The sequence below is a fragment of the Acomys minous genome, assembly GCF_964271855.1.
Source record: "Acomys minous genome assembly, chromosome: 2".
Taxonomy (NCBI): Eukaryota; Metazoa; Chordata; class Mammalia; order Rodentia; family Muridae; genus Acomys; species Acomys minous.
The window spans coordinates 26,529,879-26,542,297 of record NC_140484.1 but is presented as its reverse complement, the minus strand read 5'-3'; the positions used below and the strand labels follow the sequence as shown (position 1 = coordinate 26,542,297).

The 12,419-nt window shown below is 37.7% G+C and overlaps 1 protein-coding gene across 2 annotated transcripts in view; it reads right to left on the bottom strand.

Moving 5' to 3' along the window:
• The window catches only part of RNLS (renalase, FAD dependent amine oxidase), a 269,436-nt gene that overhangs the window by 236,508 nt on the left and 20,509 nt on the right, over positions 1–12,419 (bottom strand). The gene's annotated exons all lie outside the window — the stretch shown is intronic.

Sequence of the window (12,419 nt, the reverse complement as noted above, 5' to 3'; positions counted from 1 at the left end):
CTGCTTTTCTGATGCTCTTTGGAAGAACATGGACCTCACTTCATCTGGTTTCCAAAAGATGCCTTCATTTCCTGGATGGTGACCCCCTTTTCGCTTCAAGGCCAGGAAGCATATTACTATGAATTTTGCTCCTGTCATCACATTTCCTTCTTGGATTCTCACTCTTTTCCTTCCCTTTCCCTTTTTGTAAGATCACATTTGTTCCACAGGATAATCTTTCCATCTCAGAATCATTAGCAATTATATCTGCAAATGTAACATGATACAATCACAAGTTCCTAGAATTAGCCTATAGACATCTTTGAGAAGTGATTATCCTGGCTGGCACATTGGACTTCAAAAATACAGAAAATGAAAACTGTCATATTTTGCCTTTCTACCACAATTCTACAATAGCTGGAAAACCATGGTTTAGTTTATTTCTTTCTATCTATCTATCTATCTATCTATCTATCTATCTATCTGTCTATCTATCTACCATCTATCTCATAGGACAAGGAATATAAACACTAAAGAACAGTGTGATATAACATCTAAGACATGCTTCATGGATTCAGGTGGCCTGGATTCAAACCTCAGATCCCTCAGCTGTGTTATGTTAATCTACAATTTTTCATGTTTAAATTCTTACAAAGACTAAATTACTCACTGTATATAGAATAAATTATGTGCTTATTAGATTTATAGTGGTAAATATTTTACAAAGGAAATGTATGTTAAAACATGTTCTACATCTTAAGTCAGTGTAAATGCTACATCTCAACCATGCCTATCTTAATAAAATAGATGAAGAAAAAAAGAGTCCTAAAATTTTGAATCCAAAACAAAGAACCATTATCATATCAAAAGTATATATAGGCTGAGTATAATGTCACATGCTTGTCAGCTCGGCATTGAGGAGGCCAAAGCAGGTATATTATGAATTCAAGATCACCTTGCATTATATAATAAATTCCACTATACCGTGGGCTTCATGGCAAGATCTAATCACATACACACAAAAAACCATCTAGGTCATGTGTCACTTATAACACAGAGGTTGAGAGGACACACACATTCTGAGAAATGTGAATATACACACATTCCTAGATAATTTACCCTATGATAGAGCTAGGCGGTGCAATACATATATACATGATATACACATATATGTAATATATACATGCATATATGTATAATAAGCATACATATACATCTATACAGATAGATATAATTATTTTTGTAGAGCCCTGAAGGAGGCAAAGGCAGGATGATCAGCAGTTCAAGGCCACAGTGAAATATGCAGCAACAAAACTATTTTAAAAAGCTAGAGGAGAGAGTGAGAGGAAGAGGGTGGAGGAGAGCAGAGGGAGAACAGAGATAGGAAGGAAGGAAGAAAAGAAGGAAGGAAGGAAGGAAGAAAGGAAGGGAGGAAAAAGTTAAGAGAGTGAGACAAAGAGAATAAGAGAGAGAGAGATGCAGTTAACATAATGTTTAAGCTACTGAAAAAAAAAGAACAAAAACAAACCACAGCATTCTATTTATAGAAAAAAATTAATTAGTTGAAGTACTTTCTCAAACAGTCATGAAAGCATAGTTTATAAAAGAAATAAGACAGTCAGAGCTATTTATTATCATTACAAAAATTATTATTGTCCACAACTATATGTTCTGTACTGTCACATGACATAGATTTTTTTATAACAACTTCATCATCTACATAAGCATAACGTATTGTGCTATGTAGGTTAGCATGGCTACAACGCTAACTTATTACAGAGCCTGTTCAGCTACACTACAATCTTGTAGAGCCATCACTATATACGAAGGCAAGCATCAACCAAAGCACTGTACAACACAAGACTCTAATATGAAACTTAATATGTTATTCGTGGAGGAGCTGGGGATCCAACCATGTCTTTCACAGCTGCTAGGCCAGCTCTGTACTGAGCTATACCTTCTGGTATCTTTTACTATGAAACACTCCCAGCTCAGGAGGTGTTTAGCATTGCACATCAAAGTGGTTTCAGTACTGGGGAGTTTTGCTCAGTCTGAAGCAATAAAATCTCCTGAGAATTGCCTACATAGGACACCAGCAAAATCAAGAAGTTTCAGTCCAAATTCCCAAGAGTTATAGCCTATACATTCCAATAATGAAAAGGATAATGAAGATGTAAATGAAAATCAGCACAGCCATAGTCTTGGCACTCGGTAGACTCACTCAGGTAGATTTTTGTGAGTTTGAGGCCAGTCTTGTCTAATGAATTTAAGCCAGCCTACTGGGAAAAACTCTGTCAAAAGACTCTAAAAAATTATTATTAGTAGTAGTAGTAGTAGTGGTAGTGGTTGTGATTGTGATTGTGGTAGTGGCTGTGGTTATGGTAGTGAATAAAATTAAACGAGAAGCTTAGTTGGAGAGTGATAATTATGTTCTTACTTAAGTACTTCTAACACAGTACACCCAGAAACCCCTTCAAACTGGCCATGTTGATTCTTAGTCTTCTAACACCTTTGAGAGACAAGTGGCTGGGAGGAAGGGACTGGGCTGAGAGCCATTAGAGTCCACAGAGGTGTGATTGGTTACATTAGAGTCCACAGAGGTGTGATTGGTTACATTTTGTTCATCTAGTCTCATTTGTTCTGCCATTCTACACTGTTATGTTTTTAGGTCAGATACTGTATCTAAATAAATACTGTAAAGTGTGCTACTTCAGATGCAGGCTTTTAACAGATGCTAAACATCATATTGGTTTTCTACCTGCTGAGCATCTTATGCAGCGAAGCTCATGATAACTGTTAGAAATTCTTTCTGAACAAGCTATTATGGAATGTGGAAATGAAAATTAGATCATTCAAGGAATGTTTTCCAAAGTTAAAAAGTGTATTTCTTAATATTCTCCCTAATTCCAGCGGCCTCTAAACACTCCTGGAAATTCTTCACATGACTTCCACTTCAGCTCTAGAGGTATCAAGTAAAATTATCCATATTATTTTCTAATTATGTTTTAATTTCACTCATGGCCCCAGACCAGTTTCCTCTGGCTTTCTCTCCACTTTATTTCATCACTAGTCATATGTCTGAGTGAATTCCTCCTGATATCAAAAGGCGATTATATGCTATTTTGATCTGAGTAGGCCAATTTACAAATGTAGAACAAGGATTTGAGATGAAGAATTTTAGGAGCTGGTATCATTTAGTAAATATTAGCTATTTTAAAATTTTATCTAAAACAATTTTAAAACTTTGAGTAAACCTCATGAAATAACCAGTTGTGTTCACTTATAAGTAATTACACATGTAATATCTCTCTCTCTCTCTCTCTCTCTCTCTCTCTCTCTCTCTCTCTCTCTCTCTCACTCTCTCTCTCTCTCTCTCTCACACACACACACACACACACACACACATTGGGTTTGGAGGCAGTCTCCTATGTAGCCGAGGCTAGGCTTGAACTAATAATCCTCTTGCCTCAGCATCCTTAATGCTGATATAACAGGAATATGGTATCATGGCAGCTTATGCTTAGTTTCCTACTCCACACATTGAAAGAATGACAGGTCATAGAAGTACATTCATTTCATAAACATGCAGTAGCTATCATCCTGCTGGTGGCTGGAAATGAAGACATGGAGGCAGGCTCCCTGCTGTCAAAAGTCCCAACATAACTACTGGTCTCTCCACTATTAGTCCTTTTCCTGGACAGAAGCTTCTAAGACTGACTTAGGCTTACTAGTTGGGTTTTGCTTTTCCTATCTGTACTTTTGGAGTCCTATCCAAGAAACTATCCAAACTGATATCATGGGGCTTTACAGACTACACTTAAGTATTTTAACCATTTTGAATTGGTGTCTATCGACGGATGAAGACGAAGAAGCAAAAGCATCAACAAATCTATAGAACAGCCCTACCCTGAATCCTCCTATAATTTCTTGAGTGGCTTTATTCCACAATAGGAACTGTTGGTACAGAAACAAAGGTTGTGGTTGTAACACTTCAAAAATCATTCTGCCAGCCACCATAAAAAGCAAACAGAGCCATTTGTGTTTTTTAAAAGACACATTTCTATTTACGTATGTGTAGGCGTGTTTTCCCTGCATGTGTGTATGTGCACTCATTGCACATGTGCCTGCTGCCCTCAGAAGCCAATAGAGCATACTTAATCCCCTGAAACTGGAGTTACGGATGGTTGTAGGTGCTGGCACCAGAATTCAGATCCTCTGCAAGAGAATATGTGCTCTTAACTGCCGAGCCATCTCTCCAGCCGCCACTGAAAGGTTACTGAATGGACAGAACAAGAGACCTTCAACAATGTAAATAAATGTTGGGTATGGAGTAGTTGAAAACCAAGACTGAAAATGGAAGAAATACTACTTTATCTGATTTCTGGAAACGTGTAATATTAAGAATTTTGCTATTCAGTATAAAATTATCTAAGAAATATTTACTTGGGGCACTACCAGGTAACAGAAAATATCTCAAGAAGAAAATAACTCAAGAAACTCAAGAAAATTTAGTAAAGAGATAGATTAACAATTGTTTTAAAAATTTCAACAGAATTCTCATTTTGTTTCTTTCCTCCAAACTTAGTCTTATCAAAAAAAGGTATATATTTTTGGTTGTAAGCCTAGCCTTTAACAGCTGAGCCATCTCTCCAGCCCAAGTCAGAGTAGGCTCCTGGGCGTAGCGGGAGGAAGAAGAGGAACTCTAGCAGAGACTCTTAGTAGCAGGGGCCATAGAGACTGAAGAGGACACCCTCTAAGAACACAAGTAGTTAGTAGAGGAAGAACACCAACCCACCCACAGGGATAAACAGATATAGCAGAGAGTGAGGGAAGGTGGAACCAATGCCAGGCCCAACCCAAGACCCACTCCATGGAAGAGAACCAATCCTTGACACTGTTAAAGATACTCTGCTATGCTTGCAGTAACAAGTGTTTGTGATGACAGCAAACATAAAATAGAGAAAAGCAGAAAGAATGTTCACATATAGGGACAAAAAGATTCAGATAAGATATTGCTCTAAACATTGACTATCTTATAAGAGCTACTGTGTTCCTACAGTTTTCTGCAGTATGTCATTACATGAAATTTCAAATGCAGAATTATGCCACCTCAATACCAGATGGTCAATGATGAGAATATCATATGCACACAAACATAAAGTATTTACTCACAAACACACACATACACATGTGCATAAATAAATACACACATGAATATACAAACAAACACACACACACATAAACAACCATACACACAGAGACCCATAATATTTCTATGGCTTAAATTTCATTCTGTTGTACTTGATAGGTAGAGGAAACTACATGAAGAAGTTCCTCTCTAGAAGTTGTTAGACACTAAGTCATTTTATTCAAGTGATATGTACAGTAAAAACCATAGTAAAACCAACCCACAACTTATTGAGTTTTATATGTGTAATGCTATGTGTATTTTGGAACCTTGGTAACTTGATAGCTTACATCTTTGGGGGGATTATTATTAAAACAAATAGAGCCTTGATCTATGAGATTTTTAAAAATAACATTGGTCCAACTATTGTTCCCCATTGTAACAATCTATATAGACAATCTATTAACTAATTCTGTTTATGTTTCTTAAGCAATGAAGCTTATTTTGACGATCTGACTGCTAAGAAATGCATTAGTAAACTGCCTATTCACTCTGCAGAACTTGTTTTGCAAACAAAGGACGACAAATAGCAGTATAAAGGGAAACCAGAACCCCAGGATGCACCTGTAGTCTTTTCTAAGAACCACTGTAAAGTCTTAGGCCTGAGGTACTGGCTTCAAGAGTGTTCCCATGGTGCCACCTGCTGTTCAGCACTGTGTCATACAGTCTAATAGTACTGAGTCACTTTGGCCTGGGAAAGATGAATGAAGTATTGCTAGGTTTGTGGAGTTGTTCACATCTCCAGAGCATCAGTTGAACTTGCAAAAACAAAAGGCCAAACAATTGTAATAATATAATAATTACTTATAATCATCATTCTAAAAAATACACAATTATATCAATGACAGACTGTATGAGCAAAGTGTCTATTAAAGAAACAAATGCTCTGTTAGAAAGATTTTCATACATTTTATGCTGAATTTGTTATGTTTTAGTTCTTATTTCAAAACATTGTGTATTTTTTAGTGATAAGTTTATGTGATATCATATAGGAACCTAGTTTTTTAAAAAATACATTGAATATATCTTTATGTGTTCTAAGGAAAAGTATTACATGTCTCTTCTAAAAAGTCATGACTTCCAGATGACTACAACTCACTTGGAGGTAGAAGCCATTTTAATTTTGTCCCGTCTGTGACTGAAGAGATGGCAGACTAAGAGTAAGCTGAGCAAATACTCATGAGTGATTAAGTATAGCTCAGAATTTTAAAAATATATGAGGAATGAAAGTCACATTCTCTGAGAAATTAACATTTCTTTGCTTCATTTACATGAATAATATATATATTATGTATTCATGCATATATACATATGGAAATATTCAAAATCAGGTTTCAGTTTTATCTCATAATGAGCAATACCACCAAGTAAAAATAGCCCTCACAGCATTGTTGATTTTAGTGACTGATCACAAGAGCCACAAGAACGAACGCAGTGCTTGGTATAAAGCACTCCAATTAAAACTACCTAAGTAGTAAATTGAAAAACATCTCAAACTCAAGCAGCACAAACAATGCTGATTCGATTCTTGATTCTTTTATTTATTCACTCAAATATTTAAAGCATCTAAGGGCTAGAGAATAAAAACCGGACTGATGACTTAATCTTATCCTGAGCTCCAGAAACTCTCCAACAGGTCTGTCACTGCCCAGTTTTCCAGTCTCCACTCAGCACAGGGAGTGTGATGAGGGTGCAATGCCTCTCTTCTCTCTGTAAGCCTTCAGCATATGCAGGCTTTCTTCAAGCTCAGCTGATGCTTTTGGAAAACAATCAGTCCAGGCCTTACCCAGGTCTCAAGTCTCCTCCACACGTGCTTGTGTGCACTCCTTGGCTTCCTGTTACCTAGCTGCCAATGGGCCCATTCTCTGCTTCCTTGAGACCAGGGTGTCTGCAGCTCTTCAGGCTCGCTTCTACATTATAGCGTCCCCCCATCTAATAGATTGTCTCTATTGGTGTACAAGCATAATGCATCCATCTTTAAAAAAATACTAGACAAGGCAGAAAAGCCAGATCCTACTTTCTAATTACCGGTCCAATTCTTTGCCCCACCTTTGACAAAAATATGCCTCTAAAGCATCCCTTGTAACATGCCGTTCTCAGTAGGACTGGATATCTCCCACTAACAGAGCTGATTCACTTCTTGGTTCTATTTATTCACTCAAAGCCCCGAGGATTTAGTCCCTGCATCCTCTCTGCCCTCATTTCCCACCACTGCTCCTCTCTGCAGATTGCACATTGGTCTCAGTGGCCAGTTATTGGTACTTTTCTACTCTTAGCTCCTTGTTTTAGGACACCCCATCAAAAGGTCTCACTGGTCTCTTTTCCGCCACCTTCCCATAGCCCTGCTTAGATGGAATACAAAACCACCACTATGGTTTCCATAAGCTCTCATATGTTTTATTTCCTTTCAGCATTCACCATCCTTATAATCTGATCCCCACTTGCTTTTCCTCCTACTGTTATAACATAATATGAAATATTATTTCCATATTAGTATCATCTCACATAGATATTTAGTTCTTCCTGCACACTTGAATATGTCTCTTGACATTTTTGTTAACTTTTCTGCTGCACTTAAAGTTTCTAGCACACAGAAGACACTCAGTGTAATTTTTATAGTAAAAATAAATTTAAAATTTAAGTAAAAGTAAACCTATTTCAACAACCATTATTACAGGATTTTAACTTATTTTCCTAGAATAAACTCTCACATATGCTTGGCAAACAGAGTTTTATATATATATATTTTGAGGCATCTTGTAACTCACAGAAGTAGTGCAAACTCTGTTTTGAGTGCAGTGATTCCTTTTTGGCACCTTCATATAGCAGCCTTAGACCAGATAAGTATTTGAAAAGCTTCATCAACCCAACTGTGACGTATAGACCAGTTAAAATTACAGAAGGGCTACTTCCTGGCCACTCCAGTTATTTTAGAATTTACCTTTTACTCTTTTCAGAAGTTAACATCCAAGTCAGAATGGTAACACGAAAGGCTTAGGAGACAGGGCTTCAGAGGAAAGACAGATGGTATCCGCTTTGCAGAGAGCCATGTTTTACATTCTGAGGGGATATGACACAAAACTCTTAAGTAATGTTATGAAAAAACAGAGATGAACTTAGTCAAGGGTCCATGCGGTTAAAACGCTATGTTCCCCTTCCTTTAGTATTCTGTCTTTTTTAAGCCTAATGCTTAAAATCCCATAATTTAAGTTAGTAAATATAGCAATACTTTCTAATTTTGAGTTCAACACATTTTATTTGAATCATCAGAGACTTGTGCCAGAGAGACAACATCTTAGTTCTCAAATTTGTTCTATCTTTAAAATGTTTTTGCCAGTTCAGATAAGAAAAATGTTTAATTTGATTCAATGACTCAGTTGGTGGGAATGATGCAATTCAGTGAATTATAAAGCTCTCCCTTCTTTCTTCTCACATTAATTCTAGTTTGGATATCTTTTTAAAGTCTTCCTGTTATAAACAAACTCTGAATGAGAAATAGTGTCCCAAGTTTGAGGGAAGTGAGGTGGCACCAAGGGCCTCTTCTTCCATTAGGTAGTAATCAGGAAACCTAGTTCAAAACATCTTACACTATTAACAGCATGGGGTATTAAGAATGAAGATTTGAGCCTACGACGTCACAGATTCATACTTCTCAAGCAAGGGACACTCTCACTCATTAGTGCTGGATAAAAATGCACAGAGGTGAACTGATACAATTATTAAACTTTGGATCAAAACTGGAGCCATAATTGAACTTGAAACTGGTCAACAGCTGTTAATTCATCTCTTTCATCTTTTATAAGATAGGGAGAATCCTTCATATGAGGTAGTTATTAAGTGTGACACAATGGACACAAATGTTTACTTCATATTCACAAAATGTGTTTGATGTTGGAACAATTACAATCTCCCAGTTAGTCTCAGAGAGAACTTCTGTAAGGAATCTCCCTGTGTTCGACTGGGACCAGGGATGGGAAATGAGTATAAGCAATGGTATGCTAGTTCACAGACAACTCCAAAGTGAGGAGAGTGCTACTTACTGTGTGGCTGTGACCACATACCTGATAAGAGGTGAGCCTGAGAGGAAAGACATGCGGTGAGTGTATACTCCATTTTGGTGGGGAAGGCATGGTAACAGGGACTCCATGATGGCATCGGAGTGCAGAACACACTCAAATCTTTACATCTCAATGAAAAAGGAAAAGAGAGCAGACTGGAAACAACCTGTCTATAAATCCAAAGCCCTGCCTCTGTGAGGCTCTTCCCCAGAGAGGCTCTATCTCCTACTGGTGTGAACACCTTCTCATTAGCTCCACCAGCTGAGGACCGCCATATAAGATGCATGAGCATTTAGGGGCCATTTCACATTCCAGCCATGCTCAACCGCAGCAATGGACAACTCTTCTGTTTCTGTGGACTCCTGTGTTTGCTGAGTGTGGCAGAGAGGAAAAGCTGAACATCGGCTCCTGCACTAGCATTTAGAGATAGAAAAATAAGTAGAAATGTATCCAAATCTGCCATTTTACAAACATTTATGTTAAAAGACAAATAGATGAATTGAGTATAGATGGTAACAGTCAAGTAGGATTGCTGGCCAATGCTTGCTTCATCTAAAATTGAGACCTCGGGTCAGAAGCTCCTAGGCAGCTAAGCACAGTAAGAGAAACTGAGCTACTTCCTCTCCTACATATCGCCAGGTCAACAAAGAACTGTTTCCTGTGCTTCCAGTCACAGTGTTTATAGCAAAATGTCAAAGAGAAACAGAACATTTGAATTTCTTTAAACTATTTAATCTGATTTGTCGATTATAGAATGGACAGATCTAGAGGACCTAGAAAGGAGGATAAATGTACATGCAATGTAATATTTTATCATATTCCACAGTGCATGCTGAGTAGCTCTTTCCACCAAATGGAAGCATTTGTTTCTGGTGGGAAATGGGGAACAGAAGACTTATAGAACTAAGGAAACTGTGGAAACTTAGAATGACCAGGAAGCTCAGAAAAGTACAAGATTTACAAGACTCCTTGTTATGGTTATAATTGCAGCTAACCATGGCAAGGTGAAGACTTGACAGGGCTGCCTGTAGTTAGACAGGGAGATCCAGGAAAGCAGTGCTGGGGAACTAGCAGCCATGCTGGGCTGGGTCTGGTGATGGTGAGTCTGGTTTTCAGTCACTTGTGCTCAAGTAAATCAATGCAGGAAAGTCACTGGTTAACCAAGCTATGTTTGGGGCATTGTATTCATTTGGTGTCTTGTCAATGCTCATCTTCAGATAATAAACATCTGTCCATCTCTTTCCAGGAAAAGTCACACAACAGCACCTGGACACCAAGGTTATAGATTCTGCAGTGTACATTACTGATCTTTAAGTTAACCACCATCCAGTCTGCCCAACCAAGTTTGCAAAGACAGACTCAGTATTCTTGATGAACTAAGATCCCTGCTTTTTTCAACAAATGTTAAGATTCAAGCTCACCACAACTCCTCCAAACCCCTACCTACTTCCATCTCCTGAAATTCCCACTGCAAAGCCTTTCCTGCCAAGTGAATCTATTTTCAGTCCCCCAGATGTAAAAAGTATCTCTATTTCTAACTTTCCATTTTTCTTTCTTTCTTTCTTTCTTTCTTTCTTTCTTTCTTTCTTTCTTTCTTTTTTATTTGCTAACAACTAAGAACTGGCTCTCTCTAAAGCAGTCCTTCTCTCTGCTATTGAATGCCTTTCAAGTTGCAATTCCTAATTCTTTTTGCTTGCTTGTTTGTTTAGCCATTAAATAGAAACTGATAAGCTATGGTTTGTGTTACTCCCGAGGAGAATCCTAGGAAAATAGGAGTAGGAAAGACATAGAGAGCAACTATTTTTATGTTCTGTACACTCTACCAGCTAAGGGTCAGGTTCCACAGCACAGTAAGGCATTAACAAATCACAGTAGGATAGGTGTTTAAAATATTATACAGAGAAAATAAGGATAACACAGAATGTAGGAAAGTAGACTTTGGAATAGGGAGAATTTAGTGAGGAAATAGTTTTGAATTGAGTTTTGGGTACAGATAGGAACCTACAGTAAAGCAGAGAAGAACAATATGCCACATTCCTTTATAAGATCACAATTGTCACTAAATTCTGATATATTAATACATATATACTAGGAAAAATCCTTGCTTCCAAGACAGCTAAACTTACCTGAGCTGGGTATGACAGCATATGCCAGTATGTACAGCCATTTAGGAGACTGTACTAAATAAACTTGTGTTTATGAGTCCTTGACCAGTCTAGACAACACACTAACAAAAACAAACAAAAGAAAACAAATAACTTAATCCAACAATATTTAACCCTATTACCCCTCTGGCTATTAACTTGAGACAAGAAGCAATAATGATCTAACATTTGAAGTTTAAAAAGTCACTAGAAAAGGATCCTAGTCAACTGCTCACAGTGAGTTCAGAGCTGGCCTTACTTTCTACTCTGTTGTGAGAGCTCAGGCTTCCATGGGACACGGCATTAGTGGAAGTGTGCTGCATTCACAAAATCCTGAAAGTGGGTAAGGGCATTGCATCCCTCTGTGGAAGAGAGTGGGTCAGAAACAAGTCCTTGGAGGAAGCTTCCAAGATGCAGTATCTAAGCCTTCATTTCTGACTGGAGGTTCTTGCTGAACTGTAGAACTCTGGGGCTTTGGCAAAATTCTAGTTGTATTGCTGCCCAGGATGGAATACAGGGCTGCTTGTAGCAACAGAAAGGGTCTCGTGAACCTGAGCACTGGATTGTGAAAACAAATTACACATTGTCTACAAATAGATTATCAATAAGCAATTCAAGGGATATGAACAACAGTGGAGTCAAAGCCATGTCTTTACAATATTATCCAGAAGTGAACAGATATTCAAAGAGATATTGATGAGGTATTCCCATTAAGAAAAGGCCACTGAATCAGCTGTTACCAGCCCATGACATCACAGGCAGCTCCAAGTAAAATTAGGGGTAGAGAGACTGATATCTAAATTTTTACTAAAGTTTAAACCTAAACACAACTGAGTCCTAAAAAACCAAAGTGTCGCTGTTCAGTTAAAATAACTAGAAAGTTGTAGCAAATAACAATCAGACAATGATGCACCGCTTTCTAGAAAGCTACCGAGTCCAAACATGAATTGTGAAGGTAATTTTGGGTAATATCAAGCTGTCTCATTTCTATCCCCATCAGATTTAGACTCTAAAACTGAGTTACAGTCACCAAGTGACTATAAAGAAAAC